The sequence below is a fragment of the Podarcis liolepis genome (genome assembly GCF_965112155.1).
Source record: "Podarcis liolepis genome assembly, chromosome: 1".
Taxonomy (NCBI): Eukaryota; Metazoa; Chordata; class Lepidosauria; order Squamata; family Lacertidae; genus Podarcis; species Podarcis liolepis.
Genome location: NC_139554.1, coordinates 71553183 through 71579454, shown reverse-complemented (window position 1 = coordinate 71579454; position 26272 = coordinate 71553183). Strand labels below are relative to the sequence as shown.

General features: G+C 42.4%; 1 protein-coding gene across 44 annotated transcripts in view; it reads left to right on the top strand.

Moving 5' to 3' along the window:
- SOX6 (SRY-box transcription factor 6) overlaps positions 1-26272 on the top strand; it is a 458084-nt gene that overhangs the window by 70454 nt on the left and 361358 nt on the right. For all 44 annotated transcript variants that reach the window (XM_083477096.1, XM_083477104.1, XM_083477133.1 and 41 more), the window contains one exon: positions 23183-23253. The gene's annotated coding sequence lies outside the window, so the exon portion shown is untranslated. The remainder of the gene's footprint in view (positions 1-23182; positions 23254-26272) is intronic.

Genomic DNA, 26272 nt, shown 5'->3' with positions numbered 1-26272 from the left:
GCTTGCTTCTGTTTTTATTAAGGATAATGAAAACCTTGTGTCTGGGCCTGTGAACAAAACTAATGTGACCTTCCTCGTGACCCACCTGTTGTGCTTTCACAATTGATAATAGTAACCTCATGTTAGGGTGATCTTAGAGAGTAACAGTTAACCAGCACTGTTGAAAATAACATTTGCATTTCTGCAGCTTGGAACTGCCTTTGCTTTCCACTTGAAATGAAAGGTGAAAAGTAACATATCTAACAAAATATTGTGAACAAAAGCAAATGTTAGCCTTAGCAGTGCAGTTTTTCATTGCGAGGTTTTGGATTGTGGCAGACTTCAAATACAGTGGTACCTCGGATTAGGAACTTAATTCGTTCTGGAGGTCCGTTCTTAACCTGAAACTGTTCTTAACCTGAGGTACCACTTTAGCTAATGAGGCCTCCCGCCCCTGCTGCTGCGCTGCCGCCGCCACGCAATTTCTGTTCTCATCCTGAAGCAAAGTTCTTAACCCAAGGTACTATTTCTGGGTTAGCGGAATCTGTAACCTGAAGCATATGTAACCTGAAGCGTATGTAACCCAAGGTACCACTGTACCAGAGCTTTAGATTCAGTGACCACTCACATCATTGTTTTTGTATTGGAACTAACAGAGCTTCACTGTTGTTGAAAGACTTTAAACTGCCCAATTCACAGTTTCAGTAAATGCCAGAAATTGCTAAAGGAAGATAGGAAGTACTTATAAATGGGTGTGGTAGATGCATACTAGAAATGCACATTTTAATAAAGTGTACCCCCCATCCATGAAAGAATATTTGTTGTCTTTGATCTACAGAGATCTTTGAATTTAGGGGGTCGCTCCTATTCTAGGTGTGTGTCCTTGCCACCCCATTGATATGGATAGAAATAAGATAAGCTAAACTCTGGAGTCAGTGTCCCTAAAGGAAATATGCTAGTCAGTATTAAAGCCTGGTTGACCCAATGGAAAAAATATTTTGTATCTAACTCCAGTTCTGGTGGTCCTAATGGCATTTAGAAATGACTGACCTTAACTGGATTGAGGCCAGGGTGTTTTAAGATGATTTTGAAGAGTCCCCATCCCCTCCCCCCGCCTTCTGTTAATCTTTGGGCCAAGGAATAAAGAGGTCTAGGAATAAATCAATTTACATTTGTTTTCAAACTGTAAATTGTAGCAACTGATCACATAATAGAACAGTACATAAGACAGGAAGTCCATCTTCAGGCCAGAGGGCTGCCTCTTTAAGAGCCTGCAGTTTTCCAACAAAGGGAGCAGAGCAGAGTTTAGGAGAGGTGGACTAGAGGCAGAGGTGCAAAAGGTCTCAAGTTTGCCTCTGGACCTCATTGAAGCAAGCTGTTCACTAGGAGCTCTTTTGGGATTGTGACAGCAGCCCCACCTTGCTGTACCCTTTTAGATTTCTCCTCAGGACCAGAGCATGACGGGGGGTGATGATGTTGATGATTGAATCTATTATTATATTGATTTCCCTCCCTTCATCAGCAGGTCACAGGGTGGGTTACAACCATTTAAAATTCAGTATTAAAAACACTTCTGACACTTGCTTGAAAGTGCTCCTTTGTTTGTCATCTTCCTTTCCCATCAGTGTACACAAATCGGGAGGTAAGTTCAATAGGGCTTCCTCCTAAACCTTAGCTGGATCGGGGCCACATTATTTATTTGGGTAGGACTTAAATGTATAAGTGTTTGTGGGAGTTGGGCATTGAAAGCTACTTCATTTGCTCATCAGACCATAAGGATTTTCTTTCTATTTGGAACCCTTATGATTAGCTGAGCTATGGCCTGCGAGAAAAGAAGGATTTGAAAACAGTGGTCAATGATCCATGAAATAAGGGGGATTTTCACAATGCCTTTCAGTGAGGAGTTATGGCTCATTGGTCAAACAATGTGTGTTTTCAGAATCAACATGTGCCAAAATAGGCATTTGCTCAAATGTAGTTCAAGTTATCAGTATTTTTTAATATTGGCTGAGTTAGAGATCCTATCATTCAACCATAAGGGAACCCCCCCTTTTAAGTTCACTGTTGCTTAATTACCGTATTTTTTGCTCTATAAGACTCACTTTTTCTCTCCTAAAAAGTAAGGGGAAATGTGTGTGCGTCTTATGGAGTGAATGCAGGCTGTGCAGCTATCACAGAAGCCAGAACAGCGATCCCCCTTGCTGTTCTGGCTTCTGAAATTCAGTATATTTTTTTTCTTGTTTTCCTCCTCCAAAAACTAGGTGCGTCTTGTGGTCTGGTGCGTCTTATAGAGCGAAAAATACGGTACTTATGCTGGTAGTTGAAACCAAATAAATAAATTCACTCAAAACATTGACTGGGTAAAAGTCTACTGTCAGTATTTATGCCTCTGTGGGGTTTTTTTTATAAAGCAAATCTTTTTTGCTCATATCTAAGAAATAGTACAACTATTTTAAACATTTGTAAGTGACATGCTCACTCAGAATTGAATTTCAGGGATGTATACATAATAATTTAAAATCTTCAGTACTATTACCATCTACCTGTGGCCCTGTGAATATTTCCATTCCTGACTCGCAAATGCACTGCCAGCTTCCTTAAAAGCCAGAATATCCAAAGCAGATTGATTGAAAACTTGCATGTGTACACCACATATTCTTGCCTGGTTCAGTAGTAATGAGAAACTGTGTTTTCCTGATATGTGAATGACCTATTGAGTTGATTTCCCACACATACCTCTTCTTTTGTATTCCAGAGAACAAGATTAGAAACATTTTTTATTTTAAACTAACCAGAGTTTCCTGTGACAGGAACTGTGGTTTGTTTAAACAATAGTTTCACAACAAGCCAGGACCTGAAACCAGTTTGATTGTGGTTTATTCTCATTCAGCACTGTTTACCAGTCCACAGTTCCCCAAGTTCAGATGCTACAAGGAACTATCTGTCTAACATATGTTATACAAAATAAAGTTCTTTCCATATAAATACTTTCCTTTCTGATGTTCTTCACAGAAATTATCACAATCACTTAGAAAAATTACAATCCACAATGAAATCGTTCTCCATAGATAAACAAAGCAGCTCACCTGTGAAGGTGATTACATTTTTAAAAGTTGTTTCAAAATGAAGGACTTTAATAAGATAAAAAATCATGTACATCTTGAATTCTTTAGAACCATAATTTTTACATTTGTGCAAATGTTGGTTGCAAACTTTTTTTTGTTGCAACATGGGAGAAGAAAAATAATAATTTATCCATACACAATAGCTTCTGGGTTTGAAATTGCTCTCAATAACTTTGATAATACACAGATACACGTACATGTATTAGGGGACCTAATGTGTGGGAAGTGCTTCTGTATGGTGTCTTCTCTGGCTACTTCATTCTCCATACCATGGACCTCTGGGTGATATATTTGAATCCTACTTTGCATCTTATGTCATTAGCAAGGAACCAGAATAAGATGTCATGGAAGAATAATGTTTGCTGCTGTTGGAAGCAGTAGATCTATGTCTCCACCCTCTCCCTGGTGTCTAGACTGACTAACAGAAAAGTGGCATATTTGCCATCACTCATTATTTAAATATGGTTATAGCCTTAACTTTTTCTGGCTCAGGTTTATATTTGTCTGCTCTTCAAGAAGGCCAGTGAAGTCCACTTCTGATTTGATAGTAAAAGTAATATAAAAATATAGTGGTGCTTGAATATGAACAGCACAATAGTTTTGGACTAATATGACTCACTGTAACCTGACCACTCATAGATCAACTGAGTCTATTGTAGTTTAATTTGCCATATGATTGACTTGATGCTAAGTATTATAGGAAAATATCCTCACCAGACATTAACAAAAACTTCATTGTCTGAGTAGAGAGTGATTGATGGCCAATAGTGAATTATAATGTTGGTTAAAGGTATTTTGTTGCTTTACAGAAAGACACACAAAAAATAAAAAATAAATTCTACAGTACATTGGAAAAAGCTTTGCAAACTTTGAATTTTGTGAACCACGTTTAGGCCCAGCCAATGCATGCAAACACAACTACATAAGTGCAGTTGCAAAGGGCAAAGTGTTGTCCATTTCTCCCCCACTCCCACTTTTCATCTTTTAGGATGTGTTACTTTGGAATTCAATGCTGTCCACTCATGAGTGGAATAGACTTCTGCTTGCGTAGTGGGACTGTAACTTCATCTCCTCCCCACTGCTGTTTTCGGTGTCTCCCTTGAGCATGCTTCAAAGCAGATTTTGGTGATGTGGGAGAAGCTGTGAGGGGATGGGGAAGAAAGAAAGGTGACACCCAATTTCATGATTAGATGTCCACTTTCAAAAGGATGGATTCCTCCCAAAATGGATCTAAACATTAATCTTCCCAAAATTAGCAATGGTGGGATTTGGAACAATTTTTAGAACATTAGTCTACAAATCCAGTGCTTGCAGATCTTCAGATATTGCATTTTAAAGCTTTTCCCAATTTACAGTCTCCAATATCCTAGATTTATAGTTCTGATTCCAACCTGGCATTTATTTTCTAAATGGCCTGATTTTGCTTTTGATGAGCATTTAATTATTGAATAACACTATAAATTCTGTGAAATGTTATTGCTGTAAACTTGCATTAACAAAGGGTATCAATATTGTATGAGAGTTATGCAGACCATTACATGAGTGGAAGTTTTTGTTCGGTCCGAAGCATGGATTCAGCCTGCCAACACATCTGTACTAACCTCCAATATTTAACAAAATAAGGATTCGCCTGTAACACCCCTGTTCCCATTTTAAAGATCACTACTCAAGTCTGTCCTCCCATTCTGCATTGCTGAAGACTGTACTCTGTTATTGTTGTTTATTAATTTATATACTGCTTAATGCCTAGGTGGCTTCTAAGCAGTTTATAAAACATAAAAACCAATTGCACAACATTGTTAAAATGCAGAATAAATTGTAAATACCCTATAATTTAAATGCAGCATTAAACAATCCCATTAAAATATTTAAAACATCCATGATCACAGTATGTAATAAAACAATGCCATTAAAACAGCAATTAAGATAGGAGGTCCAAATCAAGAGATCAAGAGAATGACAGTGTAAACAGATGCATCTTTAAAAGTCTGTGGAATGCCAATACAGCAGGGAGTGCATTCAAGAACACTGGTGCCACTAGTGATGAAGCCCATGTCACTAAAAGCCAATAATCAACAGGCTATGGTAAGACTAATTGTGTTCTCTTTGTTGGTCTAAGTTTTCCTTCCGCCCTCCCTTGTATTTTTGCCTTGTTCAATGCTTAACCTTACTATGGACACTGTATGTGGAGCTGGCAAGGAATTTTCCCACTAGGGCAAATTGGCTCACACCTTGTGGTTTTGCCTTCCTAATAGCAATTGTCACAACTTTGGCAGTTTAGGCACTGGGTAAGCCTTAGTCTTGGCTGGAGGGAAGGTTATAGCCTCTGCCTGCTCCTCTGAGGAAAATGGTATTCCATTAAAGGGATTTGGGGGAACTGCTTCTGTCCAGATGCCCAGGCGGGTGCTAGGGCCATAGCACTCCCCAAGATGGCGATGTCAGTAGTTGTGGTCTTATTTGCCTCCAAATACATTGCATTGCCTGGTTATTCTATGAGATGTGGTGGGTGGTGGTGTGGCACCCGGGCACCCGAGAGAGTTTGCGGTACGTAAACATTGAGAGAGAAAAAGGGGGAAAGAACCATTAAAAGGAAGGAACATGCTTCTATAACACCTTTGACACCAATAAAATATGATTCATGCCTGCATAAATTATTATTTGTCAAGCTGAGCTCAGCCAGAAGTTCAGTCAATCTTCTATTTTGCGGTCTGCCTGGAATTGCAAATTGTGTGTCTACTGGCCTGCATTTGGTGTGGCCTGTATGAAGGTCACCATTTCTGCAGTTTGTTAAACGGTGTTTCCGTTGCACCAGAAGCAATATAGTCAATGCTGGCCACATGACCCGGAAAACTGTCTGTGGCAAACGCTGGCTCCCTCGGCCTGAAGCAAGATGAGCGCTGCACGCCATAGTCGCCTTTGACTGCTTTGACTGGATTTAACTGTCCCTTACCTTTGCCTTTGGTTTAATATAAAATTTGGGTCAAAAAGTTCATGACACTATTCAGTTGAGAAAAGACAAACCCCCTCTCCAAAGCACCACTGTCTTTGACAGTGCTGATACTTGTGGCGTCTTGAGAATATTGTGTGCTTAGAAAAAAGCTTGTCAATTAGTGCTGTGAAGTAGCAGTTCATTTATTAGAAACTGACTTTTTTTCTAGCAGTTTAGCCACCTACTTTCTTGCTCCTTCGTCACAAGCTTTTTAGGTTTAATTAGCAGCTAATTCAGTGACTCATTTATCAAGGTGCCCTTGATTCCCCCTCTCCAGTTCTCTTCCAATTCCCTGAAGCAGAAATAGGAATTTGTATATGTACATGTGTTTTCTGGGTGTGTTGGTGAGCGCTCTGCGTAGCACTATGACTTAATTTGTCTTCTCTTCTCTCACCTTTTATGTACTGACCAGAATTTTATCCTGATTATAGGCAATGATAATGTTGCTGTCATTGATGTCCTGGGACAACGTGTATCCCACAGTTACACATTCTTCTGGGTAATTCAATAGTTCACACAAATAAGATCCAGGTTACTCCATTTTGTTTTGTTTTATTTTTGGTCTGGTAAGACTGGTAGTTATATTTAGGGCTGTGAGTAGAATCATATAATTGTAGAGTTAGAAAGGACCCTGAGGATCATCTAGTCCAACCCCCTGCAGTGCAGGAATATGCAGCTGTCCCATATGGGGATCAAACCTGCAACCTTGGCATTATCAGCACTGAGAGCACTGAGTTATCTAGGCTCATTCACTGTATTCTAATACTGCCCCCCATGATGTGCTCTAATGTTTGTATTACCCAAATACTTTCAAAAATACTTTCATAGGAGAAATATAAAAAGCTGCTGTTTTTGGGAAGCACTCCTGTACTTGTGCAGAATTGAAGAATTAAGAAGCCCTTGTTATATTTTCTTTTAAACTCACACAATCCACTCAGTGGCGTAGCGTGAGTTGCCAGTGCCTGGAGCCATGAGGAGGGGTGGGTGGGAGGCACATTCAACTGCCTAATGGCGTCTGTGTCACCCAGCAGATTGCAGCCGCAGAGTTACGAAGGATAGAGTTGTTCCAATGTCTGGAGAGGTCATTTCTTGGTTCACATTTTCAACGGAGCCCAACAGCATAAGCATGCAGCTGTATTGAGGCACCAGCACTGGCCGTTGACATTTTGCACCTGGGGCAACTGCCCCTCCCCCTCCAATACATATAATTTTCCACTAATTTTATTTACCAATAGATAATGTATCTAAGTTACCAGTAACCTTTATTATATTTGTGTTCCTTACCACATAGTTACTTGGCATGCCACTAGCTGTACTGTTTTAAAAACTCTTTTTCTCCATCATCTTCTTTAGAATGAACCATACATTAAGTTGCTTGCAATAAGTTGGAAAGCTACCTAATCTTTATTTAGCATGAAAAATTGGTCACTTGCAAATCCGGTAAAAGGAGGCGCTAATCGGGGCAGTGTTGCCTATATTTAACCTTGGAGTGCACATTCAGGCATGCTTACGTATCAGCTGGTGACCTTTTAATGTTATGCATGTTTGTTACTAGAGGATGCTATGTAGAAGGCTGTATTTGGTGTCTTGCCAAGCTCTTTTTGTTTCTAGCTTTTAAAGTTTCATTGTTTGTGATAGCTGCACTTAGATTTATTTGTGAAATCAGTTTTATTTCATTTTTAAAAATTCATTATCTGCAGAATCCTTGAAATTTAGAGGGTTCAGCCAACCATATTTGTTCAGAAATTTTGCCTTAAAATAAAATAAGATGTGTGCGATATACACCATGAACCTGGAAGTGCCCTTAGGAATCTAGCCCATGCGGGTGTGGCTAGTCTTCTCTTGTACTATTTATTTTTAGGAGTCAATATAAAAGAATGAATTTGCAGTGTGAAGTGCCGTTTTCTGATGTGTTGTAAGCTACCTTTGGGATTTTTAGCATCTCTGGTGTTACTAACTCAACTTGGTATTTTAAGCACACTCATGCAAGTTGGAAAAACAAAACTGCATAGGCTGTGATGATGCAACGGCCTCTCTTCTGATCGTTGTTTTGCAATTCTTTTGGCATCTGTTGCTTTGGTACTCCTCTGGCTTGACTGGAGGGATCAGACATCATCATGAAGTGAACATAGTTTCACTGCTGAGCAGTTGCTTTCCGTTCTTGTCACTGGCTTTGAGTCACTAGGCTTTGGTGATTCACCATCTTAAACAGATGATGAAAAATGACCAAACTGGCAACAGGAATCAGAGGTGGGGACAGTATTTGACTCACCAATGTCAAATTTGCCAAGTACTCAGTGCAGATGTCTGTTTTTATGGGAGTTACAAGCAGGGGTCTTGGTCAGTTGAAATCTAAATATCAGGGGATCCTATGGCCACAGAATGTTGAATGCAACAACAGCTCTGCATTGGAAGCATGCCAGATACAAGCATTGATGGCTGCCTTATAATAAGCCCTTATTATTATATTAAACTTATTGCCTGCTTTTGACCAACAAGTCCCAGAGTGGGTTTGCAATTCAAAATTCAGAAATTAAAAACAGTTAAAGCAAATAGGGATAAGGTGGTTCCTGTTGCTCCAGATGAGTGAGAATATGTATGCTTACTCCTTTAAGGAGTAAGGCATGCCTAGTTAAAAGAAAAAAATTCAAAACAAATCTGCAAACAGAATCCTTCACTTTCAATTGTAAACTTTAGAGTAATTTGTACTCTAGTCATTTAGTGAGACTATTTATTACTGGACTAGATGACCCTTGGGGTCCCAGTCCAATTCTGCAATTCTGTTTTCTGTTATTTGGTATTTCATTAAGTTCAAAATGAACTAAAGCATGCTACAATACCAGGTGTACAGAACAACACGTTTTTTAAAAAATAAAGGAGAGTTCTACCTTAAAATAAAATTAGCACTTAAAATAAAATTAGTTGTTGACGTTAACCTTACTTAATAATGAGGATCATTAAGTTATTGTGGATAATTGGTTAAATTATATGAAATGATTTATACTACAGCTCTTCTTTGTGTTTTAAAATGGGATGTTGTGTTAACATTCTGGGATAAAAAGAGAAAAGAAACTTGTAACATATCGCGGTAGCCATCCCTCTTGTTATCAGCCTTGCATCTTTGTTTGTCTGTTGTAGGGGGTAGGGGGTGGTGGCATCCCAGGGTACCCATATGTAACAAAAAGTTCATGCAAAGAATCTTTAACTTTAACTTGCTGCTTTCCAATAATCTACAATACAGAACCAAAACATGCATTTGAACTCATGACCAGTCTTTGCAGAGAGATTTAAAGTACAAAGCTCTTTCTTTGTGGTTAAATGCTGACACATGCTCCTCCCATGTATTCTGTACATGTATGCTGAAGAGCACATCACAACATACCGTCACATGGTAGCAAAGATACATTGTGTACATTTCCTTTATGGATATTATCTGCCATCAACTCACAGCAGCACAACATCTCTTCCACCAGCAGGATAGGCAGTCCAACTTCAGACTGGCCATCAATTAGAGCTGGAAAGACACACAGAGTATGAAGTGATCAGTCCTCATTACAAGTACCCAACTGGCAACCAATGCCATCCACACAGAATGGTAGGAGTGAAAGGGACCTTCATTAAATTCAGTCCCCTGGACATGATAGAGACTGTAGCTGTGCTTGTGCCAACATGATATTGTGCTGCAGTGTTGTGCGCTGTAGATTCTGAGCAACATTGTGGCAATTGTTTTCTTTGCTAGGGCCCAGGTTGTAATATATGAACCATAAACAAAATAACATTTGAGCATGTGCAGAGTGCAATTTCCTCATAAATGAGTCACCAGAACTTTTTGTGCAGGCTTTCAGAGGAGAGTGTGTGTTCCTTCCTTGAAAGGTTCTGAGTCTCAAAACTGTTGTTATTTTTTTTAAAGAGCAGTTGCACCATTTAAGAACAGAAGACCAATTCTGGTGTACTGCTTTCGCTCACCCTTATCATACAAGTAATGTGTGCATATATTTATGACAGTCCTCATATGATCTTTGTGAATTATGAGTATTCTTCAGAAAACCCAAGAGAAAATAAACAGTCTTGTCATCTTAACCTTTGCACAAGAAGTGGGGTCTAGATTCTTAACACTGCACAGTTACCTAGGAGTGAACTCAGTGGGACGTCCTACTGAGTAAACATGATTAACATAATAGGAATGAGGTAGCTTAAATATCCAAAGACCAAAGCATGATAGATCACTCAGACTCCCGTGATTTTAAATCTCTCTTTCTGGCATTTAGTAAGGTGGTTGTAATCCAGTATGGCAGCAATTGTTGGGAGTTCAGAGCCTAGCTTCTTTAGAATGTATTTACAATCTCAGTACTAAGAAGTACTCGTCAGAATACCTAGTACTGACACTTGGCTACTGTGAGAGAAAATGGCACCGTCCTTTTTGGATCATCTTTAAAAATAGACTTGTATGAAGAAGTAAAAAAACACCAGAGTCAACTGGGGACATTGTGAAGCCAAGCCAGTTCTTCGTTTGATTGTCTGACATTCATCTGAAGCAGCGCTGATAGGTGATCCTGAGTCCAGCATTGGTTTGTGCTGCTTTTTGTTTTTCTCAAGGGTAGCTACTGCAGTAGTTTCACATTAAAGGCATAATTCTAAAATGCTTGAAATACAAACTTGAAATTGTACAATACATATTTTTTTTGTACAGAGTAAAATTTTATATATAATTACAAACATCTCCCCATGCTTCTTGTGCTCTCTCCCACAATTCCAGTTGCGGGCATCAGAGATTAGGGATTACTCATTCAGAAAGGTCTTTATGTGAGGGTGCAACAAACTTCTCCTGGGCTGCTCACTGGCCAAGCAGTTTACAATCACTGACATCTGTCAGACCTTTTTCAATATGTTGGCTCTTGGAGAATCCTGGAGAAATGTCAAGATGTCCTTCGGTGACACAAGAAGAGATGATACTCATACCATGGGGGAAATGTCTCCCAAGTGTTTGGTAAATTGACAACTCTATGCAAGCAGCTACAACTGTAACCACCATTTAAGATTTCATTTGCCTGGTGGATTGTATTCACCATTTGATTTTCAAAGCTAAAAAAGTGCAGAGAAGTAGGAAAAGAAGAAGACCATGCCCACCTATTTTGAAAATCCTATTGTTTGTAGGAAGTTGCCTACAACTTGGATACAGTTGACCTGTAGTAGTCTGTACTTGCTGAATAACTGTGGAACGTTGAATTCTTCTTGGAGGCAAATAGGTTCATCTTTTAGTGCTTTCACTAAGCAAACTGGAAGTAAGTGTTACGGTTTGCGAACGTTTTTTGGAAGCCAAACATCCAATGCGGCTTCCACTTGAGTGCAGGAAGCTCCTGCAGCTAATCGGAAGCTGTGCCTTGGTTTTCAAATGGTTTCGGGAGTCAAATGGACTCCTGGAATGGATTAAGTTTGAGAACCAAGGTACCACTGTATTCCAGTGGATTACTGCTGAGCAAGAATGCACAGTATTGCACAGCATACCATCTAACTTCTAAAAATACAGTACATTTGCAGTGAATATCCCAGCAATTTTATTTAATATCTAACCTCTAAAATAAAATGTAATATATATCCTTTTAATAATGGTAGATAAAGTTGATATGAAGTAGACTGTAGTGAATCAATATGATTCTTTTCTGTTATATAATTGAATTTTAGTTTACTTCAATATGGAGTTCATTAAAAAGGCTTGACTGCATGTTCAATTACAGGGTTGAATGGGATGTTATAGTCTTCACGATTAAGCTGCCACTTATATCTGTGCTTAATATAACAATCACTGGGAGAAAGAAATCTGCCTTTTACATAGAATGATAGTTTTGCATAGAATGATCCTTTAACAAGCTTAATCTGAGCATTATTATGTTAAATATAACATAGTGGGAGAATTTGTTGAAATGTACAAATCTGAATACTAGAATTTCATGTGCCTTGCATGTGGAGATCTCTCTCCACTGAACAGATGATCAGAACTAACAGTGGTGATTACATGTTTAGAGAGAGGAAGTGAAGTGTAGAAAGAGGGAAGGCAGGAAAAACATTCTGGATCTGTTCATTACCACAATCGTCTGTTTGTATGTATGTGTGTGCGTGCACACTTATGTGCACATACTGTTCAGCAGTGCCTAATACGTATGCCGAAGGGCTGAATGCTGATTCTTTCCTCCTCACAGCATGTAAGGGACTGGATCCAAAAGTGCAATTAAAAATGGAAATTTATCTTTGTGAACTGCTAATCCTTGCTGGGTTAGAATGCCTTTACACATTTTTAATTGATCTGTATAACTGCTGTCACCAATGAAATTATCTGTGTTTTATTGCTAAATTGGGCACTTGGAAATGAAGCTGCGTGCTGTCCAGCTGGTGACAGGACCTTCTCAGTATTGGGCCATCATTTACAAAAATGCTCAGTGCAAAATAAGGTGCATCAGTCTTCCACATAGTTAACATTCAGGTGGGCTTTTTAAACATTGCTGATCACCTGGGCATTTGACAGCTGAAATACTTTTCTTTTTTGCAGCCTTGAAATCATTAGCTCTGAGGCAGTTTTCTTTAATGCATGCCCTTAATTGTATTGTTTTCCTGTTTGCTACACTAGGCTCCTTTTGGAAGAGCGGGATAGAAATTCAAATAAATAAATAATAAAAACTCACTGTCATTTGATAAGCTTGTTAACATTTTTAGTGCAATGGGGCTGCAAACTCGTATGTAGCCTTTGGGTATCTTATGGATGTAAAACTACTTTGCTTGCAGCCACTAGCAGCTTTTATCTTTTCTCTCTCTTTTTTAGAATAATACAGCTAGACAAATTTTATTTCTAGGATAGGTGTTGGGAAAACCAGTAAAATGCCAAGAAAGGTTTAATTCTACTGGTACTTCTCTGTACCCATGATAAATGTTTGGGAATTGATTGGGCCTGCAGAGGAGAGTGTAATTTACAGTGGTACCTCAGGTTAAGAACTTAATTTGTTCTGGAGGTCCGTTCCACCTAAACATTAGGAAGAACTTCCTGACAGTAAGAGCTGTTCGACAGTGGAATTTGCTGCCAAGGAGTGTGGTGGAGTCTCCTTTTTTGGAGGTCTTTAAGCAGAGGCTTGGCAACCATATGTCAGGAGTGCTCTGATGGTGTTTCCTGCTTGGCAGGGGGTTGGACTCGATGGCCCTTGTGGTCTCTTCCAACTCTATGATTCTATGATTCTATGATTCTTAATCTATAACTGTTCTTAACCTGAGGTACCACTTTAGCTAATGGGACCTCCCGCTGCTGTGCACTGCCGGAGCATGATTTCTGTTCTCATCCTGAACCAAATTCTTAACCTGAGATACTATTTCTGGGTTAGCAGAGTCTGTAACCTGAAGCGTATGTAACCCAAGGTACCACTGTATTGTGGTTTTTGATCTTGGATCTTGGATCAAGGCTGCAATCCTAAATCCACTTTCCTGGAAGTAAGCGCCATTGAATTCAACAGGAATTACTTACAAGTGGACATGGTTAGGGCTGCAGGGTAAAACAAATATTAGTATGACACTGCTGTTTGTTAAGCAACAATAACAAAAGTTTGGTATATTTCAGCTTAAGGTGGCACAATCTAGAGTACTCTGTGGGTATAGCAGCAATGCCTTGAGATACAGCGGTTCAAGCATTTAAAAAAATCAGGTTTTCTAATTTGCAAGACTTTAAGGATACTGGCACTCTGTACATGCTTGTAAGCATATTCCCAGCACTTGAGCTAATACACAGAAAAAAGACTCTGGGTTTGAGTGATGTCTGTAATGAAACCTTGGCAGGCAGGCAGAGGTAGGATTTACTTAATAGGGTGTGTACATAATGCAAGCTTTGAAAATGGTTTGTGCATTTAAACTGAGACCACAAGCAGCTGCTGTAGTTTTACAGCAGCCCGTGTAATGCAAATAACACTGTAAATAGCAAGCCAATAATGGTCCATATTAGTTTCTCTAGTGAACAGCATAATAAAATATTTAGAGAAGTAAACTGCTAGTAAAATTGGCAGAGGATGTTGTTTGGCAGGGTCTTGGGGAGGGAGTGCTTTGTGGAACTCCTTATCTGAATTTTGTGTTTTTGAGAACCACTTGTTACAAAAATGCCCTCAAAGGTGGAGTCCTTTGATAACTCCATAAGGTTGGCAACTTGGCAAATTACCAGGCATGAGAGTCAAATGCATATTGTTGGTATAAGACTGCCAGCATTGTGGGACACAGTTTTTTTTAAAAATCCCTTGATTAACAATGGATTTGTACAAATGTGCACTCTGAAACCTTTGAAATGTGCTGAAAAAGAGAGGAGGGGGAGTGAGAATCTTGAGACTGGATCATAGTTGTAGTCCTAGGAAGAAAAACAGCCCAATAGAATCACAAATGCATTATATTTAAGAAAAAGGAAACAGAGGAATGAAAGAGGCCCTGATTTTGAAGGGGAAGAGGTGAGGGAAATGATTAGGAAGTGTTCTTCTCAAGCTAATCGGTTTCTTTCTGCTTAATGAGATGTATACTTTAGCATGAGACAATCAGGAAGAGGAGCCAAAGTGACAGATCACCACCTTTTGCATTTATTTATTTTTTAATATCAGCAATGCTTGAGGAATTTGATATTTCTGTATTCCAATACGAACTGACCAAATGCACTCATCTCAAGCTAAATGTGTGGATCAAAAAATAGTTATCATTCCAATTTTGCACATTTCTGTGGTGCAGTATTTGGCCGAGAAAGCATCAAAATACATTTCAAAATGAATATATTTTAAAATAAAAAATGCATATCTTGAGAGAAAATATGTTGAAAAATGCATATTTCGTAAGAGCACATGTTGAAAAATACACATTTGATTACTAATTTTTGTGCAGACTTTTCTTAAATAAACATTTTCTGCACATGTGATGTCAGGTGTGGGACAGGTAGAGACATGTTTGCCAGTGCACAACTGGGAGCCTTAAAATGTGCTCCTGATTGTACATTTCCAAGGGAGGCTCATTGTCACTATGAATAAGCTGATCTGTGGTGGGAGCACGGCAGCCGTGGGGAACTTGGTTGTACAGTTGATTCCTGCAGAAAGCAGGATTGGCACCATCACCTAGCAGTTGACAAGCAGTGACATCAAGCCTCATTTGGCTTGGATTTAATTTGGTAGCACTGCTTGCCATGCTGCAAAGGAAAAACCATTTGCCTCACACCACTGCAAGATCACTTGTTATATGGACAAGTTGGGGACATGCCAGTGGGGGGAGGGGATATTGAGGAGTATCGGAATAGAGTGCCGAAGAGGGGAATGTAAGATATATGTACATGAAAGCCTGGTTTGGCAAATATTTGTCAAAGAAGTGGGTCTCTAAAACAGTGGCCTTGCTCAAATGAAACTGAGTTGAGTAGACTGAGCTTTACCTTTTTGCCCCCACCCCCTGCCTGACGGCCTTTATAATAGTGCAGCCTGCAGCTGATTCCCAGTTCTGAGGTGTTATCTGAACAACGGGAGGCCTTAATTAGCTCAGGATCACTGGACATGGTTAGTCCTTTTCTGTCTTCTCACTTACACATATTTTTGCCCTAAGCATCAAGACTTTCAGATGCAAATCTTTCCAGTGCTGTTCTTTTGCTGGCCTGTAGTTCTCCTCTTCTTAAAAAAGAAAGAAAGAGGAAGTCTATAATAAAAATACATTTAGCAGAGCATAGAGACTGTGTTGAGTCTCTCTCTCTGTGTGTATTTAACCTTCATGCTTAATTGTGTAACCCATTATATAGTGTTGATGCTTTGTTCCTAAATTCACTACATGAGGTGCTGTGCATTAAAGTGTATTTATACTTTTTCGGATTAATTAGCTGTGACCTTACGAACTGCTGTCCTTGTTTAATTGGTGTCTCCAAAGCACAAGTAATGGCATAAATCATCTGATAATGAGATTCAGAGCTGGTTGCAGACATATATAATAGCATCGCATTGATAATAGCAAATGAGATTTGTTGATTCTACATTGGGTTATAGCTAGGGTTGCTACCTCTTTTGGGAGGGGCTTGCTCCCGTGCCTTTAATAGCAGCTCAGAAATTAAGAAGGTAATACCTTGACTCTTTACTTATATCAGTTCCCAGAAAAGTTACATTTGTTGAATTTGTGTCACATGTAGCTCTAAAAGCAGGATTGGAGGGGAGGCGGGAATGCCAATTCTTACTGTAGCAGAGATTATGCACCTAGAAGTAGACGTTTTGTATGGTGGGGACTTGGCTGAAATGTATGAGGGTGCTGAAGTACGAAGCCGCTGCATTCAAATGTAAGAAAGCAATGGCAAATGTCAGGGTCACATGATTCTTCCCCCTTCTCCTACTGCAGTTTCCTAAAGCACTTTGAGTTTCTTGACAAGCCACAGTTTGCTGCTGCATGCAAACGTACTATGCTATGTGTTAGGGATTGATTAGCTGCTTGTGCGTAAAAACGTGCTCCCTCAGAGTTTGTGCGACCCCACAAACCTCCGTGTGTGACGGAGCTCCTCAGACATGTCTGCTCTAGTCACTAGTAGAGTCCGACAGTGGCTGTCTGCGGAAGCGTTTCCAGCAAAGGAGCTCCTTAACGGAAACGCGTCTCCTGGACTCACGGCGTGACAGTTTCCGGCGAGGTGTGGGTCTCCCTATGGGAGACTCAGATACCTCCCCACTGTTCTCGCTGGAAGCTTCCCTGAGCCCTCCCTCCTGCTCGCATTCCCTCAGAGACCCACTCCTCCCCCTGCTGGTCCCTGCTTCAGCTGTTGAGTCTCTTTCTTCCTCCCTGAGTCCCTCCACCACCTGATGCTCCGATGGCAGTTCCCTGACATCCACCTCCCCTCCAGGGCCCCCCTCACCCCCTCCCATTTCCTCTCCCCTGGGAGGTGAAGGGCTAAAACCCCGAAACGAATCTTCCTCATCTTCCGACGTCTCGAACAATTCCCTCCATCGATCGTCGTCCTGGCTCGCTGAATCCTCTTCCTCTTCAGAATCTGGGAACCCCTCCAACTCCTCTTCCTCGTCGGTGGTGGCAAAGTATTCCCTTTGGAACCTCGCTACAGGCTGAGGTTTACGTGGGAACCTCTGATGAAAAGTCTCTATTAAAACTTCGTCATTGACATCCTCTGCCCTAACCCAGGTGTTTTCCGACTCCGGTTCCCCTTCCCACATTACCAAATACTCTACTTGATCTCCCTTCCACCTGGAATCGAGGATCTCCGCTACATGGTAGCTGTGTTCCTTCTCTTCCATTGCTGGTCCCCTAGTGACCCTCCCTTCACTGTCTCCTCTATACGGTGACAGCAACGACCTGTGAAAAACTGGGTGCAGCTTCATGTGGTTCGGTAACCGGAGCCTGAAAGCCACTGGATTGACCTGCTGCATGACTTCAAACGGACCCAGCCTTTTGGGTCTTAATTTCTTACAACCTCCTTTGAACGGCAACCCTTGGGTTGTGTCAGGGAACTGCCATCAGAGCATCAGGTGGTGGAGGGACTCAGGCAGGATGAGAGAGACTCAACTGCTGAAGCAGGGACCAGCAGGGGGAGGAGTGGGTCTCTGAGGGAATGCGAGCAGGAGGGAGGGCTCAGGGAGGCTTCCAGCGAGAACAGTGGGGAGGTATCGGAGTCTCCCATAGGGAGACCCACACCTCGCAGGAAACTGTCACGCCGTGAGTCCAGGAGACGCGTTTCCGTTAAGGAACTTCTTTGCTGGAAACGCTTCCGCAGACAGCCACTGTCGGACTCTACTAGTGACTAGAGCAGACATGTCTGAGGAGCTCCGTCACACACGGAGGTTTGTGGGGTCGCACAAACTCTGAGGGAGCACGTTTTCACGCACAAGCAGCTAATCAAACCCTCACAGCAGTCCGACAGTCTTTGTACGCTGCCTGTGCAAGAGAAGGCATCATGAGCGAACCAACCGGAACCGGAGGAGCAGGGGCTGGAGCTGGTCCAAGCTTGGAAGATAGATACCGAGCGTTGGAGGTTCAACTGGCCCTGCAGACGGCGAGGCTGGAGGAGAGAAGGGCTCAGGATGCAGACAAGAAGGGGAGAGCCACTCAATTCCCCAGAAAGGTACCAGGATTGGTGCAGAAATTTGGGGGGGACCCCAAGGACTACCATGCTTTTAGGACAGAGATGCAATATGCCCTTAATGTGCAGTTCGATGAGTTCCCTGATGAGGAATCGCGAGTTGCTTTTGTAATTGGGCATCTTGAGAAAGGGGCTAGAGACTGGGTTCGACCCCTAATGGCAACGCACAATGACATACTAAAGGACACAATGAAGTTCTTTCGTGCAATGGATATCATGTTTTCCAGCGATATTGAGGAAGGGGTGGTGCGCAGACAGCTAATGGCTTGTAAGCAGGGAAGTCGATCTGTCCGAGAATATTGGACTGAGTTTACCATGCTGATTCACAGACTGAGTTGGGATTTATCGGCGGCACCCGTTCAAATGCTATTTGAAGAAGGTCTTTCTTCGGGGGTGAAAGACGAGCTGGCACGGAGCCCCAGGGCGGAGTCTATGGATCAGCTGACCAAATCTGCGCTGACCATAGGAGCGAGGCAGGAGGCAAGAGCCTTGGAGAGGCGGGAAGGGAGAGGGGAACGTTGGAAGGAGTTCCGCATTCCAGACATTCCTGAGCCAGCTTTCCCGCCGGCAGAGCCGATGGAAATCGGAACAGCGCGCGCGCGCGCATTTTCAAAAACCAGCGAGGGAGCTAAGAAGGAGGGAAAGGGCCCCCGGAAATGCTATCTCTGCCAACAGCCAGGCCACTTTGCCAGAGTCTGCCCCCAGAGGAAGGAATGGCAAGGGATGGTGGGAGCTGTTGAGGGGGGAGAAGAAGGGGGAGCGGAGCAGGTAAAAGCCAACGCCTGGTTGCCACAATTGGGGCACTGCAGCCAGGCCAAAGAGCAGTGAAAGTGCCCGTGCCAGAAGCTCCTCGACCTGCTCTAGTGATTGAAGTGTCGCTAGAGCTGCAGAATGGGCACCCCCTAAAAATAAAGGCGCTATTGGACTCAGGCAGCTCCTGCAATTTTATGAGCAAGGAGTTTGCTGCTGAACACCAGATACAGACCATCCCTTTAAGCAACCCCCTGCAGGTGACCACGATTGATGGCAGGGAGTTGTTGGGAGGAGGAGTCCGCTTGCAGACTGTCCCAATGATAATGAGGGTGGCAAGGCACACAGAACTGATAGCGTTTAATGTGGCCACCCTGGGAGGCGCTCCCATTATTTTGGGAATGAGCTGGCTAGCTCTACATGATCCGCTGGTTGGCTGGCATCAAAGAGTGGTGTCCTTTGGTTCAGCACATTGCCTAGAACACTGCAAAGGGGAGAAGGGTTCAGCAGGGGCCCAAGCCACCCTAGCAGGGACTGAAGTAATGGGGAAGGTGAAGGTACCACCACAGTATGCCGATCTCAGCGACGTGTTCAGCGAGAAGGAAGCTGACCAACTACCACCTCATAGACCCTTTGATTGTCAGATCAATTTACTCCCTGGAGCACAGCTTCCCGTGGGCAAGTTGTATGCCATGTCAGACAGGGAAATGCAGGAGTTGCGAGGGTTCATTGACAAGAACCTGAAGAGAGGCTTCATCAGAGAGTCCAAAGCAGCAGGGGGGAGCCCAGTGTTCTTTGTGGACAAAAAAAATGCGGACAAGCCGAGACTTGTATGTGATTTTAGGCGGCTGAATGCAGTGACTGAACCGGTGGCGTTCCCTATGCCCAGAATTGATGATATTTTGACCAGGGTGAGGAAGGGAAAGATTTTCACAAAGCTGGATCTAAGGGGGGCGTACAACCTGATACGCATAAGGAAAGGGGATGAATGGAAAACCACCATGTTTACCCCTTTGGGGGCGTTTGAATACCTCGTTATGCCATTTGGATTACAAGCAGGCTCCGCGTGTTTTCAATCTTTTATGAACCACGTGCTGGGCCCTTTGCTCTACAAGAATTGCGTTGCCTTTCTAGATGATGTGTTGGTGTATTCTGAGAATGAGGAGCAACATGTGAGAGACGTCAGAGAAGTGTTGAGCAGACTGCAAGCCAACAGGCTGTGGGTCAAACTGGAGAAGTGTCGGTTCCATACCAAGGAGGTGGAATTCCTGGGGTACCGCCTGTCAGACAAGGGATTGGCCATGGATCCCGGCAAGGTACAGGCAGTGCTGGAATGGAAAACACCCAAAACCAAGAAGGATGTGCAGAGGTTCCTAGGGTTTGGAAACTTTTATCGTAAGTTCATCCGCAACTTCGCCCATCTGACGGCGCCCATCACTGACTGTCTCAGCAGTAAAAAGAAGTTTGTATGGACGGCGGAGGCGGAGCGAGCGTTTGAGGAACTGAAAAGGGCCTTCGCCTCTGAAGAACAACTTCTGCATGTGGATTTACGAAAGAAGCTAAGGGTTGAAACAGACGCATCTGACAGAGCCATAGGGGCGGTGCTTCTTCTGCAGCCGGGGAAGGAGGAGTCAGAGTGGCGTCCGTGTGCCTTCTTCTCGCGAAAGCTGAACAAATCCGAGAGGAACTACACGGTGTACGACCGAGAACTGCTTGCAATTCATGAGGCGTTCCGGAGATGGAGGCATCTGCTAGTTGGTGCACAACATAAAGTGCAAGTGTGCATGGACCATAAAAATCTAGAGTACTGGAGAACGGCGCGAGTGCTCAACCAAAGGCAGTTGAGATGGGCCCAAGAGTTCTCCAAATTTAACTTTGAGATTTGTTATGTGCCAGGCCCAGAGAATGTTAGGGCGGACGCTCTCTCACGCAAACCTGAATATTTGGAGGGGGAGGGAGCACCCGAAGAAACCCATATCATTCCAGAGGACCGCTGGGTGTGTGGGGCGACTTTGGTGGGGCAAAGGGAATTGGTAGAGGGTACGGTGCAGGATGCATACGCCCAGGGGAAACTCAGGGATCTCAGAGGGGAGGAAGACAAATCCGGTGGTTTTGAGGAGAGGAATGGGGCATTGTATTATAAGGGAGCGTTATATATACCTGAAGGGGAATTGAGGGAGAAGGTACTCAAGCAGCTGCACGATAGCCCCACAGCAGGGCACTTTGGGCAACACAAAACCATGTGGCTGGTTACCAGGGAATTTTGGTGGCCCAAGGTCAGGGAAGATGTGCGGGAGTATGTGAGAGGGTGTGAACAATGCCAAAGAGCCAAGGGGGAGAGGCAGGCGCCGGCTGGTTTATTAGAACCACTGCCCACACCTGAGAGACCGTGGGAAGCAGTGGCAATAGATTTCATGACTGATCTGCCAAGGTCTAGAGGGAAAACAGCCATCATGGTTGTAGTAGACCTGTTAACTAAAATGGCCCACTTCATAGCCTGCGCACATGCGGTTACAGCAGAAGAAACCGCCAAATTGTTTGTAGAGAATGTGTTTAGGTTGCATGGCGCCCCCTTGAGGGTGGTTTCAGACCGAGGGAAACAATTTACTTCCAGGTTCTGGAGGAAGCTCATGAGCTTACTGCATGTAGAGGTTAATTTCTCGACGGCCCGTCATCCTGAAACCAACGGGCAGGCGGAAAGAGCAAATGGGGTTCTCCAACAATATTTGAGGTGTTATGTTAATGACAGAGAGAATGATTGGGTGGAGAAGCTGGCGTTGGCAGAATTTGCCTACAACAATGCAGAGAACGTGTCCACGGGGATGAGCCCCTTTTTGGCTAATCACGGGTGCCATCCCAGAGCCTTCCCAGGGGGGGAGGGGGAGAACTGGAGCGTTCCAGCTGCAGAACAGTTCGTGGAAGAAATGGAAGCGATCCATCGCCAGCTCCAACTCAACTTAAACAGGGCTAAGGAGGAATATAAGAGGCAGGCAGACAAAAACAGAAGGGAAGGTGAAAGCATCAGGGTGGGGGACCAGGTGTGGCTGTCAACCTGTGAGGTTTTAATTTTAATTTTAATTTTAAAACATTTCCACAATGTGTAGTGTCTCAGAGTCAGATTGACAGGTGAAAGACCACAAAAGGGCCTTTCAAAAGTAATATAATTTTGAAGTTATGAAAGCTTTTGCGCACGAAGCCTTTGCAACTGCAATTCTGAGGTTTACCAGGCTCCTGGAAACGAATGCATTTTTTTACTTGCAGTTCCATCTTTCAAAATTATCAGTTGTGAACAATTCAGTGGGAGTAGTACAGGATTTCGATCCAAGCTTAGGGCTTTTGTATTCATGTCTATTTTCAGGGCAGCGTTACTGGTATCCATGCCCATGTTCTGGAAAGAAAATAAGGGCTTTGCAACAAAGTGCCTTTTGTTTTCCCGAGAACTAAAACAGCTGCATACAGACCAAACAATAAAAATAAACTCCTGCCGAACTACCTTCTAACACACGGGGGTTCTGGAGAGAGGAAACCAGGGATATTTAGAGGTATAAAGTGACTCATTGTGCTAGCAAAAGAATGTTATAAGGCAAGCCTGTGGCTTGGAGTTGCATCTGTTACCTTTCTAGTCAGTACTGACGGGCATTTAGGAAGGGAAGCAGGGGGCGGGGGCTTAAATTGAATAATGCCTAATACTGACTGCATTGTACTAGACTAACTTGCAGCCCAGTCCACAAGATACATAGACCAAAGAACTTGGATTTAGTCCCAAAGACATTCCCTATTGAATTTTAACCTATAGAGACTGAAAGCAGCATTTCTGAACTTTTTGGTCATTTGCATTGCATTCAACATTGAAAAAGCACATTTAAATGTTTTCTATTAACGTATGTTGGCATGCATAACAAAAAGCAATTTATCTTTTTTTTTAAAAAAAGTGTGTGTGTGTGTGTGTGTGTGTGTGTGTGTGTGTGTGTGTGTTACAGTCTTGTCTCATGTTTGCCTTTCTGACAGTTTATAGATGCCAGCAATGGATAAGGTTGCTATGTGAAATGGAAAACAATGAAATATGTATTTCTCTTGGTATTCACAGTCTGAAAAGCACATCTGTGTAAAGCGTTCATCTTAAATGGGTGGAAAGGATTCCCCTCCCCAATAAATGAATCAAAATGTCTCTTAAATTAAGAGGAATACAAAAAATGGCTGTTTTGCTTACACTTTTCTTCCTCTTGTGTCTTTTAGGTCAGTTTCATGAATTCAAAAGAAACTTACCAGTGATTTCTGGGTGCCTGGGCTGGTTTTCTTGTGTATTTGTAAGTACTGATACGTTTTATGACTACTTTGTACCTTACAGGAGGTCCCCCCCCCCGCAATCTTTATGTGCTTTATTTGTAAAAAAAAAAAATAGAAATTAGGTGTTGTTCATATTTTGATTAAACAGCTGTGTTTTTCAGCACAAAATGGCTGCTATGGGCAGCAAAAGAAAGGGGTACTAGTGAGTGCCATTGCAAAAAACACAGTGCATTTATAGATATATATTAAAAGGTTACATGCTGATTTTCCGTAGATTTTAGTGTACAACACACATACATGGTTGAAATAAATAGCCTAAAACTATGGGTGCAATCATACTTGGCCCATGCATGGAACATGCCGTGGAGACCTTTTCTCCCTGCCCCCCATGGCATCTTCATGCCTAACCACTGCTGCTTTCTTCACACGCTACATTGCAACCAGACTATTAACTTCAAATTGGGCCCTTCTGTGTCTCGTACGGAAGCACTCAGCTACTGACTCCTCTTCAGGATCTGCATGCTGTGCTGCTCCACCTTTTGCTGAGGGTAGCCTATATCACAGTTATACTGATGCCTCATTGAGAGGTAAGGACTCATTGTCTGCCTCAGCTGCCTAGCAGCAATGTAATAATTAGATGAGCGAAATAGTCCAGGTGCTCAAGCTAAATAAGAGAGTTAGGATTTGATGGAGGTACTTTTAAATTGGTATGTCTGCATTCTGCATAAAGCAGAGATGGGGGAATGTTTGGCCCTCCAGATGTTGTTGGATTACAACTCCCATTGTCCCGGTTTATTGTCCACATTGACTGATGAGGGTTGAAGTTCAACAACGTCTGAAGGGCCGCAGGTTACCCACAGCCAGATGATACCCTTCTCATGAATGTTCTTTACTTACCCTGTTCACAACATGGAATAATTAAGACTGCAATCCTCTGAACATTTCCTTGAGAATAAGCCCTTTTGAATTCAGACTGCGCAGCATATTTAGAATGTAGAATTCAAATGAAAATCCCATTTTGAAACATGGATCTACATACAGTAGTGAATATTTCCATTCTCTCTTATAATTGGTGTTTGTGTAATTGGGGGTGTGTGTGAGCAAAACATTTACATGGACACTAGAATTTTCAAAGGGTGCTTCCAGATGGGAAGACAGGTTGTCCAGATACTGCAATTGGGTTGTTGGCAACATTTCCTTTAAATTTATCGGAATTCCCCCCCCCCCAAAAAAAGAGTAAATCCAGATTAAATTAGGGGTGGAATATGGGATAGCATTTTGATTCCAACAACCTTGTGTGGATGCTGCAAAAAATGACTATCAGGTGGAGCACCCACCTGTCTGGAAGCACCCGAAGTATGAATGCACAGGTTTATATATTAATAACCTGTGGTGTAAAACATTGAATTTGTTCTCAGTTGAAAGAATTGTGAGTATGTTTGTGTGTGTGTTTAATCACATTTGCTTAACCTGGAATGGAAAAACAAACGAGTCCTGAACACTGACCCCTCAAAAAAGGCCAGCTGACTGAGGAAGAAATGTTGACCTATGAAATATCAACCCTGCATTTTTCTACTTGCGGGTTTCATTCTGGTTTTGGTCAAATGAGAAGACATATGTGATCAAGCAAACAGCTTTCAGGTTACAGCGAGCAGGCTGTGTGGTTCATATATCGAATAATGAAGCATTATATGAAACAAGACTGATATTTAGTCTGTGCAAAGTTAACAGCAAAAGTCTAATTGACTTAGGATTTTATCCAAGTGAATTTCTTTAAAACAGCTGAGACCAGAATTTGATGTGTGTCTACTTGGAAGTAAGTCCCCCATATTCAGTTGGGCTTCACTCCAAGTATGCTTTAGGATGGCGGCCTAAGACATATTGATAGGATCATTAAACAAATCTGACATTGCAGCTGATAATCCTTGCTTTGTCATTGAAAGGGTTTATGGTACTGTTTAGGAATTATTTATCAGAAAAAGTATGCAATGGATTCTGGGCTGATTCACACATGCTTTGCATTACTTGATCTGTCATTCCTTGATTGCTCTAACATTCAGTTGCAAATCCACTTAACTGGAAAGCATTGTCTTAAGTTCTATGAGACAGTATGGAAGTTCTAGTATTTAAGCTGTGCTTTGTCGTTCATGGGGATGCAGGTGGCGCTGTTGCTTAAACCACAGAGCCTAGGACTTGCCGATCAGAAGGTTGGCGGTTCGAATCTCCACGATGGGGTGAGCTCCCGTTGCTCGGTCCCTGCTCCTGCCAACCTAGCAGTTCGAAGGCGTGACCGACTCTGGGATTGTGGTGCTCATCTTGCTTTATTGGCCGAGGGAGCTGGCATACATCTTCTGGGTCATGTGGCCAGCATGACTAAGCCGCTTCTGGCGAACCAGAGCAGTGCATGGAAATGCCATTTACCTTCCCACCGGAGCGGTACCTATTTATCTACTTGCACTTTGACATGCTTTTGAACTGCTATGTTGGCAGGAGCAGGGACCGAGCAACGGGAGCTCACCCCGTCATGGGGATTCGAACTGCCAACCTTCTGATCGGCAAGTCCTAGGCTCTGTGGTTTAACCCACAGCATCCCTAGGATCAAGGTTACCCAGTTTCAAATCCCCACTCAACCACAAAGATCACAAGGTGACCTTAGGCTGAGAAATAGTGACTGCTGCTTCTAACTTGCAAATTGTGCTGCAATTTGTCTGGTCTTTCGCTTCATAGTGTGTGTTTCTTATCTCTGCTTGTTTTTGCTGAGTTGTTTTGTATCCTATCTTTAGAGGCATGGTGTTGGGCAAATACAAACTTTTATTCAAAAGGTACATTTATTGAATGAAGGAGAACTTCTGGAATACTAGTAAATCAAGAGTGAGATAAATTGGGGTGGGTTTTTTTGTATTTTGCAATTACACCATGTTTTATAATATTTTTGCAATTACATAGTATGTATGTTTTTTAATGGTCTAAAAATGAAAGAAGATGTTTGGTCACAGAAATGTCAAATTAGGGGAAACTGGTGGAAAGTATTTTTCAAGA